The sequence below is a fragment of the Dendrobates tinctorius genome, unplaced genomic scaffold (genome assembly GCF_039654945.1).
Source record: "Dendrobates tinctorius isolate UK_male_01 unplaced genomic scaffold, ASM3965494v1 ptg000063l, whole genome shotgun sequence".
Lineage (NCBI taxonomy): Eukaryota > Metazoa > Chordata > Amphibia > Anura > Dendrobatidae > Dendrobates > Dendrobates tinctorius.
In genome coordinates this window covers 1,814,350-1,825,865 of record NW_027361731.1, presented here as the reverse complement: position 1 = coordinate 1,825,865, position 11,516 = coordinate 1,814,350, and the positions used below count along the sequence as shown (strand labels likewise).

The following is an 11,516-nucleotide window of genomic DNA, read 5'->3' as shown; positions in this document are numbered from 1 at the left end:
ACTGAGTGCCGCATTGGAATTTTGGGCATCCCAGAGGGAGATAGACCCTGTGGAACAGACTGTACGGCTGCTCCAGTACTGTGCACAACTGAAGTAAGGATATTTAGCTCTAAAGGAGAGAATCATGTTTCTGTGTAAGAAAAAGAAGAGTTTGGAATCGTGTGATGGATCGCATACTGTTAGTCTTATGATTCAAAGATGAGGAAAGAAATCTGTTAAGAATGCAGGAAAAATATTTTTGATTCTGGGATTCCCCAAGGGCGGGAGGCTACAACCCACGCTATGGGACAAAAGTATTAGAAAGAACAAAGGGAGGTTGACTGATGATTGTTTACTTAAAGACGCTGAAGAATTTCGTGGCTTGGCACATGAATTGTGTGATGAAGGTTATGTGGAAGTTGAGGAACTGAATTCTGATTTTTTTTCTGTTATTGCTATGTTGAAAAATTGTCTACCACTGTGACAAAGACCGGATGTTTTGTGGTTCGAGGAGGAACTGAGAAAGTGATTGAAGAAGGAATTAAGAATGTGATTGACAGTAATGTGCCAGGAAGACAAACAGTTAAAAATTATGACCTGGAACAAGAGGTCTCCCTGCTAGATGATAAGGTCCCTCCCCAGGAAATCAAGCCTCTCCTCTCGACTGTAAGCTCTGTTCTTAACCCCAGGGCACCAATATATCCTGGACTGCCTAAACTCAGTGCGCCCCCACCCTATGATCCTGCCGGGTGGATTTGTGCTGTATGCGGAGTTACTAATCCTCAGTGTAGAGAGATCTGTTACAATTGTGGAGCAAGGAGACCCAGAGTCGCAGCCCCCACCTTTCCCTTGCTAAACTCTGACGGTTCCTATTATCAGCCACCACCAGCCTCAGTCCCTGCTATGCCTATTATTGCTAGTGGTTATGAGTATCCACCCCCTCCCACGTTAGTCACTCGGTCAGAGACAGGGTACACAGAGGAAATAGATTTCCAGGAAATGTATTCCAATGTTATTCCTGGACCCCACTGTCATGATGTGCTCTTTAGGATAGGGACAGGGATCTCACGAAGCAGCACGTTGGAGCCATAGTAAATGCCGCAAATAATCAACTCCACCATGCTGGAGGACTGGCCGCAAAAATTTCACAGATAGGTGGACCCATGATACAGGAAGAATCTGATTCGTATATACAAACGTATGGCCAGGTAGAAACAGGACAGGTCGCAGCAACCAGAGCAGGACAGCTGCTGTGTCAATATGTAATACTTGCAGTGGGACAACGATAAGATCCTACCAACACTCCTAGGTCCCAACAATTGCTTACTGAGGCTGTCCAGAATGCAATTCTGTATGCTTCTTCTGTGTCCCCCGGTACAATGCCTCAATGTACAGTGGCCATACCATTAATCTCTGCCGGTATCTTTCAATATTCCAGGAAGGATGCCGCCATCGTCATAGTGTCAGCAATAGAGCGGTGTATACAGGAAAACCCCATAAAATTGGAGGAAGTCCGGTTTGTCTTCGACAGCCGCCTAACGGCCCATCAGGCAATACAATCTCTAACTGTAACAGAACCTCCTGCCCCACTTCCGCAGCAGATGCCTTTTGTGCCCATACTACCGCCTCCTTCTCCCACCCCCGAGTCAATAATATCCGAATTTGAAGAGGATAATGTGGAAACTACTCCTGACAGGTCAAAGTATACCCCATTTACCCCATCCCAAATATACACCCTTTGCAATCAATTACCCGATACAGAAACTTCCCCCATGGCCTTCTACAGACAAATGGCAGCAAATCGAGAGATTTATTCCACTTCCCGAAGAGATCTATTACACATACTTCGAGTAAAAGCTGGGGAGGGGTATTTTCCAATTGTTGAGGGTGGCATAATGTATAATGTGAACCTGGATGGGGGAACCTATGAGAGTGGTGTTGATTTCTGCAATGCTTTAAAGGTTTGGGCACAAGATAGACTAGCGGATCAAGCTACCTCTCGCACGGATGTCACACAGGACAAAGGGGAGACTGCCGAGAAGTTCTATGGGTGTCTTATGGTGGTATTTAAAGATCTGGGCTTCTCATTGTATAATAAAGCCCATACACACCTTTTTTATGGCAGCTTTGATGTCCGTCCTTAAATCCGAATTGCAAGAGGCGATAATGCCAGTTAGACCTGATGTTGAGAATTCCACTCCGGCATTAAAAGTAGTAAAATGTTTTCAGAATAATTTAACCGGCTCTGCATCAGCAGGGAAAGCAAAAAACAAGTCAGCAGCTGTAGCAGTTCCAGCCCCCACCGCAGCTCCCACAGCAGCTACAAGCACACAGCTTGTTCCTTATCAGTGTGCCGTTCAGTCCACACAGCAAACTCCAGCTCCCGCCTTCCAACCATACACAAACTCAGCTCCCTACTCCAATATCTCTTCCAATCCTATGATTGGGAACCTTACTCCCCAGGTCCACAGCCAGATCGGCTGCGCCAATTCTCGTCTGCAATGCTGGCGCTGTGGCCGACTCGGTCACTTTCAGAGAGAATGTCACACCCCCGCTGATAGATGCTACCCTCAAGTTCCCCCTTCCAATCGTAACCTAAATACTGGGAACCCTAGAGGATACCTCAGTTACCGACAGCCCCAAAATCCTGATAATTGTCCATACTGAAGGGGTGGCCAACCAGGGTTGGCCATCACAATGTCCTCCACCAAACCTGGGGCATGCTCATCTGTCACGCTCCCTGTAGGGGACACCCTTGTTAAGTTCATGGTAGACACTGGGGCGGCCAAATCTATAATCAAGTCATCAGATGTACCTACGGATATCCCTATTCAATTCTTAGATCAAGAGCTTGTTTTAATCGGAGTAGATGGCAGACCCAATAAACATACTCTTACAAAACCCATCCCTGTGGGACCCTTCCCCGAGGTTACTGCTCAGTTCGTAATCTCTCCCACATGTCCAGTAAATTTACAAGGGGCAGATTTATTATCACAGTTCTGCTCCAGAATACAATTCCAAGATGATGGTCAGATGGTTCTTACGTTACATAACCCTTATGCAGATGAAGACAGTGAGGAAATCTGTATTCTGCATGCCCTTCCCACAGTTATGATGGCTCTAGTGGGCCAAGATCCACCCCCAATATTGCCTGAGGATCAATGACTCACCCCATACCTCTCAGAGATACCATCTAAACTTTGGTCAAAAGGGCCATATTATATAGGGAAAATGCCTGTAGAACCAGTAAAAGTGTTTCTCAAACCTGGTGCCCCTTTTCCCAAAGTCCATCAATACCCTTTGAAACATGATCAGGAGTGGGGCCTCCAGGAACAAATACAAACGTTACTTGATAGTGGTGCTCTGGTACCCTGTGTTTCTCCATGTAATACGCCCTTGTTTCCCGTTAAGTAAAAGACCCCACCTGGCCAACCCCCTGTGTACCGGCTGGTACAAGATCTATGGGCAGTTAATGCAGCTACTGTTCTGGAAACTCCAGTGGTGCCTAATCCACATGCTCTTTTGTCCCAAATACCCCAGGATGCTGCTTGGTTTACAGTCATCGACCTTGCCAATGCCTTCTTTAGCATTCCGTTACACCCAGATTGCCAGTTTCTGTTTGCATTCACTTTTCAGAGATGACAGTTAACATGAACAGTTGTGCCACAAGGGACCCAAAACAGTCCCAACCAGTTTGCAAAAAACATGAGCGAATGTCTTTTGCCCTGGCAGTTAAATCACCCCCAGATCACACTGCTTCAGTATGTGGATGATCTTTTGTTGTGTGCACGGACGGAGCAGGAAGCCATTGCTGCCACTGTTAGTCTTCTCAAATATCTGGCAGATCTGAACTGTCGGGTTTCAGCCTCGAAACTTCAGTTCTGCCTTGGTGAAGTGATATTCTTGGGTCACTGTCTTCTTCAGGGTGTCAGATACCTCACAGAAGAAAGAAAAATAGCTATCAGCTCCCTTTCTTTCCCAAAAGATGAAGCTGAACTCCATGAGCTACAAGGAAAGATCACCGGTTTGTATGGAAAGCCTTCATCGTGCCTTCTCTGAATTAAAGCGGCTCATTGCTTCCGCCCCTGCCTTGGGCATCCCGGACTATACTCGACCGTTCCATTTGTATGTGTCTGAGAATGAAGGACACGCAGCAGGGGTACTTACACAATCACATGGCAATAGGCAATGGCCAGTGGGCTATTATTTGGCCCGCCTCGACTCCGTGGCCCAAACATCACCAAGTTGCATGAGAGCAGTTCACGCCCCTCACTTGTTGCTCGACAAAACTGCAGACATAATTCTTGGACATGAAATGCACATTTTTGCCCCGCATGATATTGCAGCAATACTAACACTTCAGCAGCCAAGACATTTGACTATGCAACGACATTTGCGGCTGCAGTGTTCACTCCTTTTGCCTGACTATGTCAAGCTGCATCGCTGTACTACAATCAACCCCGCTACTTTACTGCCGGTCCCCAAGAAAGATGGCCGTGATGAGGATTATCTCCAACATGATTGTTCCCAACTTCTGACTGAAGAAACAGCTACTCCATCAAATGTCAGCGAAAATCCACTCCCAGGTCCCGATCTGGTGTTATACACGGATGGTTCAAGATATGCTGATGTGTTTGGTAGATTGCACACCGGATACGCTGTTACCACAGAGTACACTGTAGTGCACGCAGCTGCACTCCCGCCCTCACAGTCAGCACAAGAAGCAGAATTTCAGGCTCTGTCTACTGCATGTATTTTGGCCAAGAACAGACGGGCTAATATATACACAGACTCACGGTATGCATTTGGTATTGCTCACGATTTTGGGGCTCTATGGGCCAATTGAGGGTTTATTACTACTGCCAGAACCCCAGTGAAAAATGCTGAAGCTGTTAAAACCCTCATGGATTCAATCAAATTACCTACTCAGGTGGCCATTATCAAAGTTAAGGCGCACGGTCCTAGGAATAGTCCACAGGCTATTGGCAATGCATTTGCGGATATGCAAGCAAAAGTCGCTGCTCTTTTACCCATTGAACCAACCATACTAGCTATGGTGACCAGACGCTCTCAGCGTAAACAGTTACAAGAAGCATTGACCCTACAAGAACCTGATGATCTACAACAGACTGAAGTTTTCTGTCGGACCCTGCGAGACCGCTTAATGACGATGCAGAGAATGTCTCCAAAGGAAGAGGTGAAGCATTGGAAGACCGATGGGGCATGAATGGATAATGGTCTCTGGAAAAAGGACCAACTCGTGTGTCTCCCTAAGCGGATGTACCCTGCTATTGCCACATGGGCACATGTGCCTACACATCGAGGATAAAATCAAGCCCTCTCACTGGTGCAAAAATTCTACTGGGCCCCGGGAATTTCCACAGTTTCCTGCAATCCCGGTCAACTTTAACGAGTATCCCCGAAGCACCTTGCTAAGCCCGACTATCTTTTCCAAAGGCTCCAGGTGGACCATATCACGTTACCTAAGTCTGGGAGGTATGAATACTGTTTGGTTGTTGTTGACATGTTCTCCAGTTGGCCGGAAGCATTCCCTGTTACCAACATGACTGAAAAAACCACAGCGAAGAAACTGGTGATTAGTATTATTATTATTATTTATTGTTATAGCGCCATTTATTCCATGGCGCTTTACATGTAAGGAGGGGTATACATAATAAAAACAAGTACAATAATGTTAAACAATACAAGTCATAACTGGTACAGGAGGTTATAGGCTTGTTGGAAGAGCCATCTGGTGATGGAAGTCATATGCAAATACTTGGTTCCAGAAGTTGTTGAAATTGATCAAGGTCTGGCCTTTTCTTCTCATGTGTACCAAGAAGTTCTGACAATGCTTGGATCCACTGTAGCCCTCCATACTCCGTACCATCCACAATCCAGTGGGAGAGTTGAGAGGTTGAACGGCACACTGAAGGGACAATTGACCAAAATGATGCAGGAGACTATGGCTCCATGGCCAGTGCTCCTACCCATTGTACTATACCACATTCGTACTACCCCTATTGCAAAACATGGCCTGTCCCCATATGAGAAATTGTTTGGTGCCAGGCCCCCAGTTGCAAATTTCCAGCCTCAGCAGTTATCAGAAGAAACTGACCATACTGTTCAATATGCTATTCAGCTTAGTAAAAATCTTGCTAACACCCATGCTCTAGTTTCTTCTTCTCTTCCAGATTCAGCAGAAACCGGCACCTGACAGAACCTGAAGCCTGGTGATTTGGTAGTCGTGAAAAGGCATGTCAGAAAGCACGGACTAGAACCCTTGTATGACGGTCCCTATCAAGTCCTCCTCATCACCCCTACATCAGTGAAACTAGAAGGAAGACCAACTTAGATCCACGCATCGCACTGGAAGCTGGTCAGACAAGCCAATAGCAAATAAAGGAGACATAATGTTTTGGTTTTTCGCATTTTCCATATTACTACTGGTAACCGCATGGGACAGCCTAAATTCCCCAACGTCCTTGAATAACAAGTTTATACAACATCATGAAAAATTATTGAGAGATTTGTTGGATAATTCCCAGTCTCTGGCAGACTGTTGGATCTGCACATATTCACCAGTGTCAGCCACGAGCATCCCCTTATTGGCTATCCCTGTTCCACCTGAGCAGTTATTTGCTTGGACTAACTGTTCTGACATATTCGCTAATAATGCCACAGATAATGCTAAGTTATGGAATATTACTGTTGGTATACCTATTGTGGGATGTGTGGGATACCCCTGGTGGCAAGGTAACATTTCAGGAAGCAGTACACACCTTCAATATTTGGCCTATAAAGGAGGGGCTTGGGAACCTAAGAATAAGACTAGTCTAACCAATCTGGAGCAAGTTCCAACGTATGGTTTACAAGTCAGTTTCAATGTAACTTCACACTCTACTGACGCCTTCAAACCAATGTTGTTAGAAAGAAGGTTACATAATATGTCATGGGAATTTTCTAATTTGTTTCCACAGGGTTCTAATGAAACCTGTGCCAGTATTCCTGGCAATATATTTTGTAATGAGTCCTCTGAATATCTGCCAGGAACCCCCACTTGTGGAAATCCTGATGTAGGTTATTGTAGTCCTTTAGGACAATCTCCAACTTGGTGCATGCCTCAGAATGCATCTGCATTCATAGACTTAGTTAATAGATAGGGCTGAAAGTTGCAGTACCAATGGGATTTACCTAATGATATATTCTGGGTATGTGGCGGCAATGCTTATAAATGGTTGCCAGTAGGGGTAAGAGGTACTTGTACTTTGGGTCGCTTGACCCCAGCCACCTTTGTTATACCAAGCAAACAGTTAGATACACAGGCTATACCCAAACATACATTATATAAAAGAGCTGCGGACAATTCACCACGCCCTGCAGGGAGACCACATATAGTACAGATGAGTGTGGCCAATAAAGTTGTCAGTTCTATTTTCATTTACCCAATGATTACACAAATGTGGGATAAATAGGTTAGGGCCACAGACTATCTAGACGATCAAATTTGGGATATATTGGATATACTTAATACTACTGTTGCTGTCCAAAATCAACTTATTATAGTCACTAATCAACATACTATAGTACTGGACTACTTAACAGCAGCACAAGGTGGTATGTGTCAGGTCATTGGACCCGCTTGCTGTCATTATATAGATCCTAACAGTACTATAAAGTTAAAGTTAGAAGACATTCAAAGACTCAGAGATCAATATGATAAAGACAATGATCGTAATAAGGACAGTTGGTGGTCAGCCACCTTCTCCTTTCTCCATCCAGCCAATTGGTACAAGGGAATTGGGGACTGGATAGCTGGGATCTTACAAAGCTTGTTGCATATTGCTGCCTGTATCCTTGTTGTATATGTGATACTAAAACTTGTTCTTTGGTGTATTTCTGTATGTATTAGGAAATTCTGCGCTAGGACAGCTAATGATGATACCAAAGGCGTCGCCACCCCTGCTCTTCTCTACACCGATCTCAAAAGGTTACTTGATGAAGATGTTGAAGCCAAGCGCATGGCTACCTTCAAAAGATCTCCACCACTGTCATCAAAAACTGTTATTCGTAAATTGCAGCATACAGGGGGGATGGGTGCGCCGCAACAGCCATGACTGATAACACAGCATCAGTCATGTGAAGACCCCTACCCCTCGAGCTTATAGCTTGGGATAGTACCTCTGATGCTGCATATTAGTTAACAAAATTTATCTAGGGGGATTGTGAAGGGTTAAACTAAAATTCATCTGTTGTTTACAAGATAAATTCTGTTAGCTGTTATCAGTCTATACCAGTATGAACAGGCAGGGCTGCCACTAGGAATTTCGAGGCCCCATACTGGCAACATTTTTGGGTCCCTCTTGAGACTCCGCCCAAGCTCCACCCCAGCCCCACCCTCTACCCCTCGAACTGCCCACAGTCCCACCGCTCTCTCTTGGAAAAACTCCACTTCTCACCAATCACACAATAACAGTTCCCATCTCCAGATCACACACATAGCCAGCAGCTCTTGTTTTGGTCAAAAGATTTTTTAAATCTGCCACCACGACAAGGTAGACTCTTTTGGCCAGGCCCTACTCTACTCTAGCCTATTAAACATTTGTTGAAATATCCAATACAATTTAGGTATATGTTTTATTTCTCAATTTTTAAAATGACCAATAATATCACATCCAAAGCGACAAATACCACTGCACCATGTCCAGACACCATATTACCACCACATGGTGACCAATAATACCACATACAAGGAACAAATACAGCTACACCCTGACCAGATGACACATTACCACCAGTGACAGAATAATAGCACATACAAGGGACAAATACCACCAATCCATGCCCAGACCACATATTACCACAACAGTGACAGAATAATAGCACATACAAGGGACAAATACCACCGCACAATGCCCAGACCACATATTACCACCACATGGTGACTGAATACTACAATAATGATCATTAATAAAAAAGAATAATATTATTACCATAAGTGCCATTAGACACAGGAGATCTGTACTTAGTATGCAGTGTCTGTGTACAGGTAATACAGTGATCACCGGTGACGTTATGCACAGGAGCTCTGTATATAGTGCCAGTGTACACATAATTCAGTGATCACTAGTGACATTGTACACAGGAACTCTGTATATAGTGTACAGTGTCAGTGCACAGGTTATACAGTGATCACTGGTGACATTGTACAAAGGCACTCTGTATATAGTGTATAGTGTCCAGGTGTACAGGTAACACACTGACTCACCAGTGACGTGTCTAGGTGAAGTCCTTTATCTTCGCTTTTCATCTTTCATCCAGCACAGAACGCCATCACGTCTTCCAGCCAGGGCTCGTCTCTGCAGGAAATAACAGTTATCTAGAGCTCCACTTGCAGAACACATTACTTAATTTTTTCCCAACTTCTACACTACACCACATGAAGAAAAAATGGCGACATAGTGTCGCTCTGAACATTAACAGGACCTCCCCCCATTTAAAACAGTATCCTCAAAAAAATAAAATAAATACATCGCTGCAGTAAAATTATCCCTTAATTAGCCCCTATGGTAATAATATCCCCCATCCTAGGCTCCAATATCCCCCATCGTGTCTCATTCCTGGCTCCAGCCATATTTTCTCTCATCCTGCCCTCATGAGTATCCATTCTGCCTCCATATGATCTCCCGATCCTGCCCCATCTGTCTACATCGTATCCATCCTGCCCCATCTGTCTACATCGTATCCATCCTGCTCCATGTGTCTCCCATTCTGTCCCCTCCTGTGTCTCACATTCTATCCCCGTATCCATTCTGCCCCTCCTATGTCTCACTGTCACATTCTGCCCCCCATGTCTCATATTCTGCCCCATATCGATTCTGCCCCCTCCTGTGTCTCACTGTGACATTCTGCCTCCGTGTCTCACATTCTACCCCTGTGTCTCACATTCTGCCCCTCCGGTGTCTCACTATCTGTCACATTCTGCCCCATATCCATTCTGCCCCTCCTATGTCTCACTGTTACATTCTGCCCCCATGTCTCACATTATGCCCTCATGTCTATTCTGCCCCCATGTCTCACATTGTGCCCCCGGCCCCCCGTGTCTCATTCTGTCCCCATGTCTCACATTCTGCCCCCTGCCTGCCCCTGGGTCCTGTGGCTGTGGTGGGACTACTGAAGTGCGGCTCGCTGCGCAGGGCCCCCCTGGCCCCTGTCTGCCCTGGGGCCCTGTGACTGTGGTGGGACTGCTGCAGTGCAGCTGGCTGCGCAGGGCCCCCCCTGGCCCCTGCCTGCCCTGGGGCCCTGTGGCTGTGGTGGGACTGCTGCCATGCGGCTGGCTGCGCAGGGCCCTCCTGGCCCCTGCCTGCCCTGGGGCCCTGTGGCTGTGGTGGGACTGCTGCCATGCGGCTGGCTGCCCAGGGCCCCCCCTGTCCCCTGCCTGCCCTGGGGCCCTGTGGTTGTGGTGGGACTGCTGCCTGGCGGCTGGCTGCGCAGGGCCCCCCTGGCACCTGCCTGCCCTGGGGCTCTGTGGCTATGGTGGGACTGCTGCCATGCGGCTGGCTGCACAGGGCCCCCCCTGGCCCCTGCCTGCCCTGGGGCCCTGTGGCTGTGGTGGGACTGCTGCCATGTGGCTGGCTGCGCAGGGCCCCCCTGGCCCCTGCCCGCCCTGGGGCCCTGTGGCTGTGGTGAGACTGCTGCCTCCATGCCCTGAGACTACTCACCTGCTCACTCGCCTGCCGCCTCCATGTCCGGTCCGCTGTGCACACCGCCGCTTCTTCTCTCATGGTGTACCCGGCGGCGCTGCCCGTCTACTGCTCCCAGCCACCCACATGGCACACACACCGGCACCACACATGCTGCTCTCTCTGCTCCGGAATGAGGAAGTGGAGCAGAGCTGCAGAGCAGCGTGTGAGGAGTGACGTCACAGGAGGCTTGCTGGACGGGATCCATAATGCACTGGGGCGGGCCGTAACTTAAAGCTACAGTGCGTGCCCATTTTCCTTTTGCCAGACGGGCCCGGAGCATTCTTAATAAAAGCCTGCTGCCTGAACAAATCATCGGGGGGGCCCGAGCGCGTGGCCCGGGCTGCCAGCGTGCTCGGGCGGCCGGGCCCCCCGATTCATACGGCCCCATACACCAGTAAGGACTGTAATGCCCTGATGGCGGCCCTGTGAACAGGATGAAGTTCTGTGAAGGGGGCTATTGTGTAAGGACCTTGACTCGCGTGAAGTTCTGCAACTTTTTCTATGTCACATAGCTAGAGACATTCTGCAATACTATTGACTTATAAAGTAAATGTATTGCGATGCTATTGGTAGCTGTGTACTTTGCATGACTCTGAAGAATGTGCTAATTGTGCTTTTTTCTATGCTGCGTAGATACGGACATATATGTAGTTTCCTGTTTTTCTGCATGCTTATAGGTCAAGTGCTGTATGCTAATACTACGCTGTATGCTAATACTATAAAAGAGGTGACATAATAAACGGGGTTAGCGATTTGCTTTGATCCTCCCATACAGAGACACATCTTTGTCTG

General features: G+C 47.1%; 1 protein-coding gene across 1 annotated transcript in view; it reads left to right on the top strand.

Annotated features, from left to right (window-relative positions):
- Nucleotides 1-11,516, top strand: part of LOC141094141 (uncharacterized) — a 392,749-nt gene that overhangs the window by 228,642 nt on the left and 152,591 nt on the right. The gene's annotated exons all lie outside the window — the stretch shown is intronic.